The sequence below is a fragment of the Oenanthe melanoleuca genome, chromosome 11, assembly GCF_029582105.1.
Source record: "Oenanthe melanoleuca isolate GR-GAL-2019-014 chromosome 11, OMel1.0, whole genome shotgun sequence".
Classification (NCBI taxonomy): Eukaryota; Metazoa; Chordata; class Aves; order Passeriformes; family Muscicapidae; genus Oenanthe; species Oenanthe melanoleuca.
Genome location: NC_079345.1, coordinates 585,001 through 599,977, shown reverse-complemented (window position 1 = coordinate 599,977; position 14,977 = coordinate 585,001). Strand labels below are relative to the sequence as shown.

At 42.2% G+C, this 14,977-nt stretch overlaps 1 long non-coding RNA gene across 1 annotated transcript in view; it reads left to right on the top strand.

The window, feature by feature from the left end:
• LOC130258017 (uncharacterized) overlaps positions 1-14,977 on the top strand; it is a 255,038-nt gene that overhangs the window by 60,342 nt on the left and 179,719 nt on the right. Inside the window, exon 2 of the long non-coding RNA XR_008841425.1 lies at positions 11,304-11,411. This is a non-coding gene — a long non-coding RNA (uncharacterized LOC130258017). The remainder of the gene's footprint in view (positions 1-11,303; positions 11,412-14,977) is intronic.

Here is a 14,977-nt window from a genome sequence, read left to right as displayed (position 1 = left end):
GATCCTGGGGGAACGGGCATGATAACACCTCCCTTTTCACCTCAATACTTTGCAGTAGGCAGACACTCACTTTTAAAGATTTTTTTTGTGTGTGTGTGCAGTAAAAAGAATAATGTTACATTTTTTTTCCCCCAAGGTTTTTTATTTCTTTCTTGTTGTGGAAGAGTAGAGTGGGATCAGCAAAGGTGGACTTCCTTCCTCAGAGTATGCCAAGAGGGTTTTAATGAAAGCAGTAGCATTCCTGGTTAGTGCCCAGCCCTGTGTGCTCCCTGGGTGGCCCTGGAGGTGGAAGGGTGGCAGCTCGGGCCCTACCTCTGTGTCCCTGCTGTTCCACATCAGGGAACATCCACATCCTTTGGCTCTGCCTTCCCAGGGGCTGGGCTTTATTCTCCACATTTGCAGCACCCCTGGCCCATCCTGTCCTGGGCTGTGCGAGTTGGATGCTCCATCTGTTCTGCCCTGCTACAGGAGTCAGCTTTGAGTGGCTGCTCCTCAGTGCTGCCCTGCAGGGGCACCCAGAGCCCTCCTGGGGCTCAGCCTCATGAAATCCCTTCATTAAAACAGAGAGTAAAAATATGGGCAGTTCCTCTTAAACAAGGTGGCAGTGGGAAACCAGACTGTACTGAATTTAGTATTTATACTGGATCCAGGCACTCTGCTGCATGCCAGAGGGGCCTCGAGCAGACTCTGCTTGCTGTTGGATCATGAGCTTCTCTTCTGTCTCTTGGCATCTTGCAGATGCAGAGGTGGCACCTGGGGACATGGTTTAGCAGGGGCCTTGGTAGTGGTGCATTAATGATTGGACTTGAGGTGCCTTTTCCAACCAAAACACCACCAGGATCCCAGGAGCTGTCGTTGTGGCCACTGGGGTGTGGGCAGGACAAGGAGGTCGTTCAGTGCAGTGCCAGGGAAGGCCTGGGAGAGGAAACCCCTTTAGCAGCAAGGGAAGGGTTTGTCCCTGCCATCCCTGGGCACAGCCACTGGCGCTGGTGTCACCTGCAGCTGCTCACACTGTGTGACCAGAGCCAGCTGCAAGCAGCAGGGAGCTTCCCTCCAGGACCTCACCTGGCCCCTGGCCGGGCATTTACAAAGCATTCCCTGCATTTTACAGCTTGAGTTTGCTTATAAACAACACTAACTGTTTGTTTCTTGTTAAAATTTACCTCATAAACAAATTTTACTGCCGTAGTTCCAGGCAATAATTGTTTAATCCCGACTTTCTCATACCCATAACGTGGTGACTGTAAAGCTGTGGTTGGCACTTCATGGAATTTCTTGGTGCTGTCTCCAGCCACGTGCTGCTCCCAGAGTTTTGTTCCTGGGAGGGGGACTGTGACCCTCCCCACCAAGGAGGTTGTTAGTGGGAGTGGCATAAAACCAAGTGCATGCTTTGCTCTGCCTGGAAAGAGAGAAAATCCCAAAAGAAGCCCAAAATAAAAGCAGGCTTCTGTTTCTGAAGTTTAACTTTCTGATGTTCCATTGAGACCGTTCTGCTGTTTACAACCCGTGGCACTCTCTCGTCCTTCTTGCTGAGTAGCAGGGAAACGCCTGGAAGTGACTGCTTCTATTGATTAGCAAGACAAGAGAGAGTTAGAGACCCTCAGCACTGCCACTTAGAGTGGGCAGGAAACCCAAATTGAGCAGTAATAAAGTGTTTGAGGTTGTTTGAGGCGGCTCCTGGGAAAGGCCTGCTCGGAGTGGGGCTGCTGGGGGTGGAGAGCTGTCAATTACCCGAGCTTGATGAGGACTAAGTAAACTGCTCTTAGAGCAGAGACTGAATGGGAGAGAAAATGTGCTGGGGCTGGGCTCCATTTGCAAAAGTACTTCTGCAAAGTTGGAGGGATGGATGTTCTTGGACCTGTGAATAAGTGCTGCCATCAGCAATGAGTGCAAGCTTGGGCTTGATTTTTCTGTCTTTGTTGTGGCCTCCAGTTACAGGGAGGAGAGAAGTGACAATATTGTCAGTCCCCCATACACCAATAGTAAAAAACTTTACGTGCTTGCTGGAACATTGAGTGTGTCAAAGGAAGGCAGAGGGCCAAGCCAAAACTGCTTGAGCCATCACAGGCAAAAGGGCAGCAAGTTTTTTGAGTTTAGTGAGTAGTTAAAACAAAGAATAATCAATGACAGTGAAAGTCTGGGACACCTAATGTGACAATTATTTGGAATTATTCAGACCCAGAAATTGAATCCTTTTATCAAATGCAAAGTATCCCAGTGCAGAGGATAGATGCCAGGTGTAAGGAGCCACCTTGCAGACTGGCATGAGTAAGTATAAAAATACAGCAGAGCACATCATGATAAAACCAGAGAGGCTAAATCATCAAATAGGATGTAAGATATATCAAAATAGCAAAAATAAGAATGCTAAGAGCATGAGGAATGGGAAAATAAAGAAAAGTGTGGGATCACCATTCAGTGGAGAGCAAAGAGAATTTTGAGACAGCCAAAGGTTTCTGTATCTTCTCTCTTGAAGCTGCCCGTGGGCCAGCAGTTCCCATAATTAATGCCCTTGCCAAAGGGATGAGATCTGTGCCCTGAAGAGAGAAGAAACAGCTTAAAGTGTCCAAGAGAGCTGCTGTCAGAAGTGTTGGTTTCAAAACTCATTAAAAGAACATGTAGAGCCAAAATAAACTCAGAACTAGGATGGCTTGGTTTGAAGGCCTGTGCAGGGAAGGTGAAATCCTGGAAGACAGTTCAGTGTCCTGACTTTAGACAGGAGTTACAGACCAGTCAGGTAACCTCCAGTTCCTGCTGAAACTCTGGGAAAAGCAGCCAAACTATTTGTGAGCACTTGGAAGATGATAAGGGAATGAATAACAAACACAGACTTGACAGAAGAACTATTGTCAGAGCACCACAAGAGCTTGTCCGGCAGCGTTAGAGCTGTGGGCAGGGAAGGAGCGGCCGCTGTCCAGGATCTCCAGTTTGGGCAGGGTTTTGACACTCTCATGTGACTTTATTTATCAGCAAGCTGAGGAAATTTGGTTGGGATCACTGCGTGGAACAGGTAGAAGAGTCATTTTTAGAGCAACCTTAGCCCTGACAGAATGCAAGGAGGTACCCACTGAGTTTTGGCAGGGGTCTTCCCTGGCCCTGGGTCACTGCAGTGTTTGCTTTAATGAGCTGAATCACAGAGTAGGAAATATATTTACTGAGCTTTCAGACAGCAGAAACTGAGCTAGTGAGCACCTTCAGTGATAGCAGCACAACTCACAGTAATCTGACAGATGGGAGTGATGGCTTGGCAAAAACAGAATTCAGTTCTGCAGGGACCAACCACAAGATCTTCTCAGGGAAAGTTTGTGGTGTGCACAAAGAATGTAATGTGTTGATAGCAGTGGTTTCTTGGCCAACTGCCCTGCTGGTGGCTTCAAACCTTTTGTTATCTGTCTGCTTTGAGAACTGAAATGATTTTCTACCTGCATCCCTCCAGTCTGGTTCGCTTGTTCATTTAGGAGTGAAGTCCAGTGCCTTCCCTGAATCCCCCAGGATCCTGGAATCTGTGTTTGTGTGGAGCCATTCCCTTAGAGGCAGGCAGTGACACTTCCTTCCTTGTTATTGATTCCTCACAGGCAAAATTCCATCTCTGTTTTTATGCTGTTTGTGGTACTGTGGATGTTCCCTCTTTTCCCCTTCACTGCCCCCCAAAAGCTCACTTCAGCAGTATGAAGTGAACCATGCTTGGAGTGTTACTAAGGAATATTCCTTATTACTAAAAAGCACAGGGCTCCCTTTAATGAGAGCCTGAGTGCTCCCAGCCCTGTCACTGTCTGGGGAGCCCCTTTCCTTTGGCCATAATGAGCACCTCCTCATTTGCACTGTCCCTGGATTTATGGAGGGACAGGAGAAAAAAAACTTCCATTTATTATGTCTTAAATGAATTGCTCCCAAAGCAAAACCAAAGAGAGCAGTAAACTGGTGCCTCTGCATTATATAGTTTGATTTTTATGGAGCTGTATCGTGATGTTCTGCCTCACCTAGGCAGGGTGAGCACAGGCTATAATTACCTCTTGTGAACCCCATTTTCTGATAACCTCCCTGGCCTCTCCCTCTTCAGGATGTTCAGTCTGTCAGGGGATTTTATTTGTTCTCACTGATGGAGCTGGATATGGTTAGAAGCAACAAAGCTCATTTGATATCTCATTTACCTGAAAAAGTGGGGCTCGCTGCCTGAATTTGAAACAGGAAAAACATTCCAGTTTTGTGAATTTAACTCTACTATACTTGAATTATTTCTGTTAATTCTCTCTCCTTGTGTCCATCCTCAGCTTCTGCTCCAGCTGCAGTCAGTTCCCCTCTTTGGTAGATATTCCTGCATACCCTAAGAGTTAACTTGAAAGAAAACACATTTTTATTGATGAATCCCAGTTTTAGAAAAAAGGGCTTTAAGGTCAAAGCCTTCCTATGTAGAGGGAGCAGCCAGGCAGTACCAGCTGTGTTCTTGGGCTCAGATTAAATCCACGTCTCCTGTGCAAGATGAACTGACATAATGGTGTTACTGCTTGCTTTTCTGACTTAGAGAAAAAGACACTAATTCCTTAAAGTTTTATTGTCATTTAACTTCTTCACAGGAGTGTTCTGGATAACTGAGCCTTTGATGTGATCCATTTAAAACAAAATGTGAGGTGTAAAGAAGGTAGTTTCATGGTGGTGGGTTTTGTTTGTTTGATTTGGTTTTTTTTTTTACTTCAGCTCACCTTAGGCGTCCTTGTATTCCAAAAGGTGGAACCACCTAAACCCTGTTTTTCAGCTGGATATCATCAGTCCAGAACTTTCTGTCTAACCTGTGGCAAAAAGCAGAGATCAATAATAAATGGTCTGGTGCCTCCTGCTTTTGCTGCATGTGAGTGTTTTTCTCTATAGTTCAAGGGTTATAGAAATTATAGTTGGCAAATCTCAGTTACAAATAGCATTTCCAATATTTTGCATGAAGTCTTAAAAACCTTTATATTTATTTCCTTTCTCGCAAGAGTCAAATAAGAGCCTTTTACATACCGGGGAAGGTTTTTTTGGACTTAAACTTCAGAATATTTTCAATATCTGCAACATTATCTTTTGAATAATAATTACCTCTTATATTAAATTATAAGACAGCAGGATTCAGGATTAGATCTCTGCATATTATTCTAGTGAAGGAAATTATGACAGGGGTCATTTTTTAGAATTATGTAGGAGGGTAAAAGGTCCCAGGCAGCATTAGAAGGGAAGGCGTTTATAATTAAATTGTAATTTAGGTCTATGATTTATAGTTTTCTCAATGAAAAATTTGGTGCTGTAGAGAGATCCTAGGAGGAACTTTAGTGAGATACAACTTAATGAAATAATAAAAAGAAAAATGATTCTGGAATGGAGTGTATTGCAGAGGTCCCCATCAGGATGCTGCAGTGGAGCTGCGTGCTTCCCTCAGCCGCTCCCTGTGCCAGCCAGGAGCTTTGGTTAGCCTGAAACCACAACAGGGACTTTCAACTCATTTGGCTCATTAAAACTTGGGGAAGGGTTCTAAACCACACATGTTGCCCGTTCAGGACAAACTGCTGTTTGTTTTTATTGTTGTTAGTCACGAGCTGCAGGAAAACCGTGAGCCTTGTTCTTCATCTGTGAAGCCATTAGAGTGTGGATGCTGAAAATCTGCTCTGAAACAGCACCCACTTAGCTAGAAACAGCTCATTTCTGTCTCATGTGCAGAGGAGTTTGGAGTTTCAGTATTATTCTGCAGAGCATATAGCTACTGGAATTTAAAAAAAGAGTATTTTTATAGTTATTTTTATTAATTAATGGGCTAAACTCCTCCTGACCATGATGAAGAACTATTCTACTGGCAGGAAACCATTAATACAGAAAGGTTAAATGGTTTGCCAAAGGTAATTGAGGCAGTCAGTGACTGATCTGACACCAGGAGCCATCTCTGACCCGATCTCCTCTGGCAGTAAAACTCTGCTGGACTGGTTTGCACGGTGGCCAACAGCTCTGGCTTAGCTTAAACCACATTTAGGACTAATTTGCATTACAAATTGCTTTAAGAAAGGGATGTAGGTTCAGACATTGTTTTTAAACACTGTTTTCTTGTGCAAACTCAGCAGTTGTTCCTACAAATGGTAGGAACAGGCTGGCTCAGGCTATAAAAATGTCCGTTTTTTTTCCTGCAATTACTTGAATTTTGTGTACAGCTGTAGAAAGTCAACAGCTGAGTTTAGAGCATGGTGGGTTTCAGGATCAGCTCCTGGACTTTGCTACACTCAGATTAAGGCACTGTATCAATATTCTGTTCTTAAATTTTTTGCAGTAACTTTGAATGCAAATAAGTATCTGATTGAAATAAATGTACTTTATAAGCAGCCTTTGATAGAAATGAAATTGTTGAAATTGTGTCTGGGCAAAGTGTGACATTTTCCATGTCACAGAAAGATGGGAAGGAGGATGTGACTTGAAAATACCACATGTGGAGCTTCAAGAGAAGGGAAGATCCCGAACCAGGAAAGTTCACTTGCCTCCCTCTGAGAGAGCTGCTGAGAGCTCAGGGGCTCCTGCAGGTCCAGCAGGGCTGGGGCTGAGGAGAAACCAGTGCTGGGCCAGAGTACCTGCCTTTGGAGGGATTGGTACCGTTTGTATCCCAGCATTCACTTCAAAACTATCCAGAGATCTGTTTATTTAACTTGTGCACAGAATCCTCCCAAGTATCCAAATTTAATGAAAAAACAATCTGCTTTTTAAAGGCTGTGTGTTCCCATAATGAATATTTAGGAATGTTAACAAACAATATTATATCTTGGAAAAAAAAAATCTTAATAGCACAGATTGTTCTTTGGTTTCTAGGTAAAAAACAGCTACCTTGGAATTTATTTAAATAAAGAAGTTGTGCCAGAGGCTCTAGGATTTTCAGAGGTATATTTAGATTTTTATTGCATCAAATTAAAAATAAAACCCAGGGTAGCCTTTTCTTTTCTATTTTCCAGGCTAACCTGAAATAGAAAAGGTTGAAATACTTGAAAAAAGGGTGTCCCCAGAGCCAGGGGGGGCAGTGGGGGGGGAAGCAGCTCAGTGGGACTGGGAGAAGCTGGGTTAGGGTGGGTTCTGTGGGACTGGGAGATGCTGGGTTAGGGTGAGTTCTGTGGGACTGGAGCTGGGTTAGGGTGAGTTCTGTGGGACTGGGAGAAGCTGGGTTAGGGTGGGTTCTGTGGGACTGGGAGATGCTGGGTTAGGGTGGGTTCTGTGGGACTGGAAGATGCTGGGTTAGGGTGAGTTCTGTGGGACTGGAGCTGGGTTAGGGTGAGTTCTGTGGGACTGGGACTGGGTTAGGGTGGGTTCTGTGGGACTGGAGCTGGGTTAGGGTGAGTTCTGTGGGACTGGGACTGGGTTAGGGTGAGTTCTGTGGGACTGGGACTGGGTTAGGGTGGGTTCTGTGGGACTGGAACTGGGTTAGGGTGAGTTCTGTGGGACTGGGAGATGCTGGATTTGGGCTGCCCAAGACCCCCCTGGCCCCTTCCAGCACCAGGACTGGTCCTGCCCCAGTCCCTGTGCTCCCACCCCCACCTGGGCACGAGGGGCTGGAAAATCATAGCCCTGAACCAGTCAGGAGCCTATGAAATGCTGGGAAATGCTGTGCTTCAAAGGAAAAAAAGCAAGTCTAAGGTGGCTGAGACTGGATACCCAAAATTAATAGACATATTTGACCTTAATCTGTCTTCCTGGACAAGTTTAATTATAGCAATTTCTTAAATTCAGCTCAAGATCTTGTTTCAGAAATGTTAGTGTTCTCTGAATGTGTGGGGTTTTGTATTTAATATCACTGTGTTTTCTAAGGAAAGGCAAAAATCTGTGAAAATTGACTGGACTGGAATCACCCAGGATTTTAGAGATGCCTGTGATTAATTTCTCTTTCTAAATAAATTAATGTTTTTGAGATGAGATTGAATTGGGGGTGAGGAAGAAGAAATTAGAAATACTGTTTTAGAGCAAAATTTAAAAGGGAATTTATTTTGGAATGGTTTTATTCCCTTTGTGCTCACAGCCTGTCCTGCAGGAATCTTTCAGTGTAAACCACTTGGCATGGGCTGATGATTAGAACCTGATGATGTACATGTTGATTTGCACCAACTGGAGTCGTAGCATTTGTTTTAGCCTTTATTTTTTTGTCTTCTATAACTTAAACAAAGATGTAAAGGTTGTAATACCAGTGTGTAATTTGAAATATAAATATTTGAAAATGCAGAATGTGCTACCCTGCAGTGGGATGTGGCACCTCCTGTTTTGTGCTGCAGCTGTGGGCACTGAGACCCACAGACCTGCCCCAAAGCCATGGCTGCTGCCAGTGGAGGCTTCAGTCAACTTTGCCCTTTCTTAGTTGTGTAAAAATGCATTTCTCATTTCCTACAAGCTGTAAGAGAGGTGTTTTCTCTCTTACAGAATAGATATGATTTTACCATGTTCTACTTTTTCTCTGTTTACAAGAAAAAGCTGAAAATGCAAAATTTTAGACACGAGCAGCAATTTTGCATCTCTATTTTCATAGATTTGATACCTTTTATATGAAATAATTTCAGGTTTTCTATTAAAATGGAAAGGAACCATCAGTGCCTTAGATTGAAGCCTCTAAGAAAGCAGTTTTGAGCCATGCTGATGGTGTAGAAAACCTCCTGCTTATATAAATAAAAAAAATTAAATTGTTTTCCTCTTTCTTTGCATGGGGCTGGTTTGTGAGTGGGATTCTAACAGAGCAGATGGACTCATTGCTTGAGTGCACTTACTTTAGTTCCACATCTTCCCCAACTCCAGGAACTTGAACTTGTCATTATCAGCCCCAGAAGGTCAATGCATTACCAGGGTAGCAGCTCTTTCATGTGGCCTTTCTGAGGAGGGAAAAACCAGCTTTTAATCTTGGCTTTTATAAAACACTCTGTGTACTGGATACATCCTAACTTGTCATTTCCTTGTGTGTTTTAGTGCTGGGGAGATCTGGAGATGCTTTGTGATGCCACACAGATACACACATCTGCAAAAGGCCTAATCTGAAGTGAATCTTCTATAAATAATAAACAACAAATAGGCTCCTTTTAGTTATATTAGCCCCAAAATAGGTCATGTACATTTGTTTTAAATGCAAACTTAACAATAAAGTAAATTCCCTAGGTGGAGAATTTGATGTGTTTGTGCAAATTTTCTGGACATAGTACAAAAAAAAGCCAGCACCTATATTTTGCCATTTAAAATATTTATACATTGTCTCTTAAAGTCCTGTGTTTGAAATACTGTTTATAATAAACTCCCTAGGAGAGAACTAATAGTCACAGGTAACACTTGACATCTGTTACTTAAACACAAAGTAACCTAACTTTTAAAAGAGAAACTTAGTGTTTCCCATTGCTTCCAGAAAAGTTGTTGCCTTTGTCAGCTTCCTGCCTCCAAATATTCTCATTTTTCAACCTCATGAGTCCTGGGGTTCCATGGGCTTCTGGAGGGAGGTGATGGAGGGCGAGCCTCATGTCACCTGGCTTTGTTCCTCTGGGCCTCCCCTGGAAATATTCAAATGGATTTCAAATTTAAAAAAAGGCTGCCTAGGCCATTTTGTCAGTGCTCCCTCAAATATAAACCCTAAAATGTTCAATTCTGTGTAAGTGATAAAAGAAGGAATATCTGAGAACAGGTGATTTACTGTGGTTGGAATGAAAATGGTTCTGACACCTGCAGTAATTCTCATACTATCTCTGCCTGATACAGCTGTGTTTGGGTTTTAATTGGCATCTGTAAGTCTTCTATAAAGCAAATAATATACATAGGATATCTCACAGCAGAGCTGGATGAAGGTAAAAGGCAGAAAAGTGCAGCTCTAGCCACATTCTCCAGCTCGTGTTGCTCTGTGGAGCGAGGCAGGATCTGAAGTTGTGGCTTCAGCCATTGTAGCACAGATAATTTCTCTGTCCCTATTCATTTTCACCCCCAAGATGCATTGTAAAAGTGTAAATCCATCACTAGATAATTTCCAGTTCCATTATTTACCAAAATGAATAGTTAAGCAGTCATTGTTATTAGTGGGATGTGATTGTTGTTTTGCAGAGATGGGGCCTGCCAAGGCCTTGAGTGATGTGCACTTGAGTGTTCTTTCAAGATCCTTGTACCTGTTTCATTTGGGAGGAGTTTCACTCATGTAAAATCAAACAGAAACAATTTCAGTAGCCTCTGAAAAGAGAAGAAGGGAAAATTGATATTAATGAACTATTTAATATTCTGCTATGGCAGAGATGCAGTGATTTTGCTGTTGACACTTTTGCATGGAATTAAAGAGATCTGGTGGTTGTTTTACTCATCTGTCTTTGTTCCTGAAAGACTTTTCAGTGTCATCAGATTTGGTTTTGTAACCTGAGAGAGATTTTACAGACATGCAGACAAGGGGAAAAAAAGCACTTCTTTTTTCATGAAATTCATTGGTATTCAAAACATGGCCCTTTGATGAATTAGAAATTTTGGCTAAAGCTTTAATGAGATTTTTATTTCCTGAACTTATGTTGGGAAACGTGTGAGCTGCACGATTCCCAGTTCTGAGGAAGGCTGGCTGTGGATTTGTGCTCAGGAGTGTTTCTGGCCTGTTTGTTGCTCAGTGCTGTACTGGCTGGGGAGTTGAGGAGTTCATGATGAAGTGGAACAGTTTAGAGAGATGGGTCTGTGCTTTGTGATGTGTCAGGGTGGGAGCAGGGGAGCCTGGGGCTGTGCCACAGAAGCTGCAGGGCTGGCTGTCCCTGCTGTGTCCCCTCTGCTGCCACAGTCAGGCAGGGCTGGAGGAGCCCCAGAGCTCCTGGTTCAGGCTGAGCCTGGGTCTCTGCCTTGGGAACACAGCCTGCACATTTCCATCCTGCTGCTCAAATGGGACTAGATAACCCTTTGTGCTTATTCATGGCTAGTAGAATCTTGCCTTGTGTGGGTGGTTACTGGGGACAAGAAATTTGGGAAGCTTTCCAGAAGCTGTCATTGAGTGGTCTCAGATTTTATAACATTCCTTGTGTTCCCATGCTGTGCTATGCACAGAAATTCTCCTGACTCAAGAACATGTGAGTGCTATGACTTACCACTCTTTGAAACCCACGTGTGTTTCAGCATGTTAGAAGTATTAGGAATACTCAGGTAATCATTGTACCTTTTAATTTACTTTAAATCAAAGCTTTTTTCCCAGCACTTACAGAAATGGTTTGATATTGACGAAAAACAAGGACGTTATGGAAGATTTTTTGTTAGTTATATGGGCAAGAAGGAATTCTGTTTGTACACATCCAACCCCAGCTAAATGTGTGTTTTCCATTTCTTTGTGCCAGCTACTTTCTGGATTTATCCTGAACAAGAAGAGGAATTACTGAATTAACACCCAGGCAATAAGTAATGAGTGTGCTGTGTTAGATGTGTCCAGAAGTCCTTCATAAATGGTGAGTAAACCTCTAGTTCTGGATTTCCACGCTCAGCTTTTAGCTTTATTTCGATGAGTTTATTTCAATGAGCTGATTTTCAGCTCTCAGTCTGGAGATGTGTGAATTGTGGCTGCAGTGTGAGTTGAAGTCTTTGCATGTAGACTATGGAATTCTGTTTTTTCAGAACGTATATCTATATTTGAGCATTGAAGGCCTATTCCAGAAATAAATGTAGCAATAATTGTGATCTTTATAATTTTATCTGGGCAGCTGCAGCAGTCAGTGATCTGTGTGGATGGCTCCAGAATATGGAGGTTTGAACAAGTGGTTTTGGGAAGAGAAGGTTTTATTCACACTCTTACACTGTCTTGGGAAAGGAATTTCTGAAAATGTGATGTAAATGCAAATCTGTGTTTAAAAATACTGAAATGCCTGTGTGCTAATGCTGGTTGCCTGCTATGGGGTGTTTGGGGTAGGTTTGGTGATCATGTAGTCGGTGTCATTTTATTTTGATGTGTTCAAATACAAGATGCAATATTATTTGAGAGTACAAGATCTTTCTCTTCATTATCTAGTGCTAAGTGTTGCTTTGCTCATGGTAGTCTACTTGTGTGTTCACTTTTGGCCAAAATATCCTGAATTGGAGGGGGCTGGGAAAGAAGAAGGTGCTTGTAGACAGGTTTGTGGAATCACTGCAGTAAGTTTTAAATGATGTATGAAATGAAAAATTCCTGTCTGATGCACAGGGCAAGCAGAGCCATTGATGTCTGTGAAATTGCTGCTGCAGAGGCTATTTCAGAGACTCACAGGGTGCTCTGGGCTGGGAGGGACCTCAAAAATCACCTCGTTCCACCCCCTGCCATGGCCTGGAACACCTTCCCCTAGACCAGGTTGTTCAAGTTTTTCTAATAATATTTCAGAAATGCCAAATTTTAATTTTTTATAAAACTCTGCTGCTTTTGAAAGGCAGAAGTCTTTCACAGCAACAAAATTAATTAGAAAAATCTTTCAAGATGGTGCATCAATAAATATCCTAAGGCAGTTTCAAGGTTTGTGTGGGTTTGTGAGCCTGAGCAGCACTGCTTTCCAGAATGCCATGTGGGTGTGAGGGTGCTGTGAGGATGCTTTGAACTGTCCTAAAGTGAGAATTTGAAAGGTTGAGTGATGGGATTCGAGATCAGGAATCCAGTGGCTGGTTTGAGAGGCAGAGTGGTTTAGGAGCTGGAGTGGAGTGAGAGCAAAAAGGAAAAGTGTTACCTTTAGCATCATCTACTGTAGATAGTGTTCTGTGTGTGTTATTACAAATATTAATTAGACTTTGCTCTACCTGAAATGGAGGGGTTTGGTATGCATATACCATGGAAAAAAGGGAAGGAGTTCTGTGATATTTGCAGGGCAATTATGTAGTAGACCATGATAAAACAAGAAGTAATAGCATGAATAAACCAGATAGTCCACGTTTTTTTAACTGAAATTGTTTGACACAGTAACGGATTCTGATTGATTACTGCAAAGCATTTAAACTGGATTTGAACAGATTTTGACCAAATTGGGGTGTGGATCTTAGTCTCTGAAAAATATACCCACAAAAAAGTGCAGCAAGCTTGTCCTTCCTTGAGTCCTGCAGAGCAGCCAGTGCTGTCAGCCTGTGGAAATGCTTTTTGCAGCAGATTGTTTGTAAGAAGTGTTTGTGTGCCCAAAGTGAATTTATCAGGTTGTCTGGAAGTTACATGTTCTTCAAAAATCAACATTCTTTTATACATCTTTTTTGTAACTCTTCTATGTAAGTTACTTGAGGGTTACTGGAACTGGGCTGAAAAGTCAGTGCTGTAAATGGAGCAAGATTTTGGGGTGTTAAATAGGAAGAACTGGATGATTTTGAAGAAGTGATGAAATTAAGGTGAAATGTGTTAGATCCAAGCAAGAATGGCTTTTCTGCTGGCTGGAAGGGCAGTGTGCTGAGGGAGGAGGGGCCAGGAGTGGCTGTGGTACAACTGTGCCACCAGCACGAGGTGTCTGGGAAAAAATCAAATGCCTCTCTCAGACATGTGAAGGAAAAAGTGATTCCAGAGAGGTTTGCAAAATACTGGTGCCATTGAGCAGCAGCTGGCAGGAGCTCATCTGTTTACAGAGCAGAAATGTGGAATCAGGACTGTCTCAGGGAACAGTGCAGGGGGATCTCTGCATCTCATCATTACTCAGGGCTGGAACAATTAACACTGAGTCAGGACTTTGTTTTTCTTTACAAGGAAAGGGATGGGTCATTTCTCCTGATGATGCTCATGAATGCATTTGAGATAAATGATTTGGTAATCTGACAAATTGGAAGAATAACATGAAGTGTAAGGTTTGTTGGTTTTTTTTTTCCCCAACTGAAATGTGTTAGAGCCTCTATGACACTGGTAGCAGGTGAAAGAAGAAAACAGTTCTTGAACCCTTAGCTAAATTGATATACTAATCAGAGTGCCTTTTCCAGAAAAGAAAGAAGAGCCCTATTTTGCCTGGACTCTATCTTTGCTGTTTTCCTTTTTCATAAATAGAAGATTAGGAGGTGTCTGCAGCAATGTGATAAAACCTTCCTGTGCAATTGTATTGTATTTTCGCCTTCAGTTGCTGGCGAAATGAAGTTGTTGGCTTTCAGTGCTGCTTTGTTTTTGACCCCTTTTTGTGAATTCTCTGAGGAAAGAAACATATTCCCATCTTTTATAGTAATCAAATTTATCTGGCATCTCTCAGCCTCTTGCATTACTTATGCTACAGTTGACCAGCCTTGGGAAGGGTTTAGCGGGTTTATTTATTTATTGTTCTAAAGTGAAGGTTTTTGACTTGAGGTCCCCACATAGTCCATGGGGATTTGAAGAGAAAAAAATGGAAGTGCTTTCTGCCATTATTTTGATAGTTAATTTCTGTGAAACTGTTTTAAAAATACCCCAGACTCATAAAAATACCCAGAAACTGTATTAAAAATACCCAAAAACAAAGCCCCCCATTAGTCCAAAACCCCCAAGAAACACCGAGAGAGGGAAAAACTTGATTATCTTAGTTATGTTGGAAATTCAACTTTGTCAACTTTCTTTTGTATCTTATGTTTCTGTTGCTTTTTATCCCATCATTTTATTTCTATGATTGAAAAAACTAAAGGTAGATTATAAGGGAAATCTGGGGTATCATTAATTATTTTGATTTCAAATATGATATATTTGACTAAGAGCCTTAAAAGCTGAGACAGATTTAATTTTGCTTTATGCTCATGAAATCCACAGAAGTATGACATGGCCATCTTCCTTGTCCTCTGCTTTGTAAGTCCCACACAGTATTTCCCCTCCAATTCTTTGCTTTTATGGAATTTCTCTTTGAAGAGCAAACAATGATAGTGGGGAAATGTTCATATCACTCTTCAGATGTATATACCCATGTAGAAGGATTTTTTGTTGCAGGAGAAAAATCAAATCCTTGTCACCTAAACTGCTAATTATGTTTGATAAATGTATGGTATATGTTTAATGCAAAGAGAATTTAAGAAATAATACACCTTGTGTAATTACAGCGACCGAGCTACTTCCATCAATCTAATTTTTCTGATT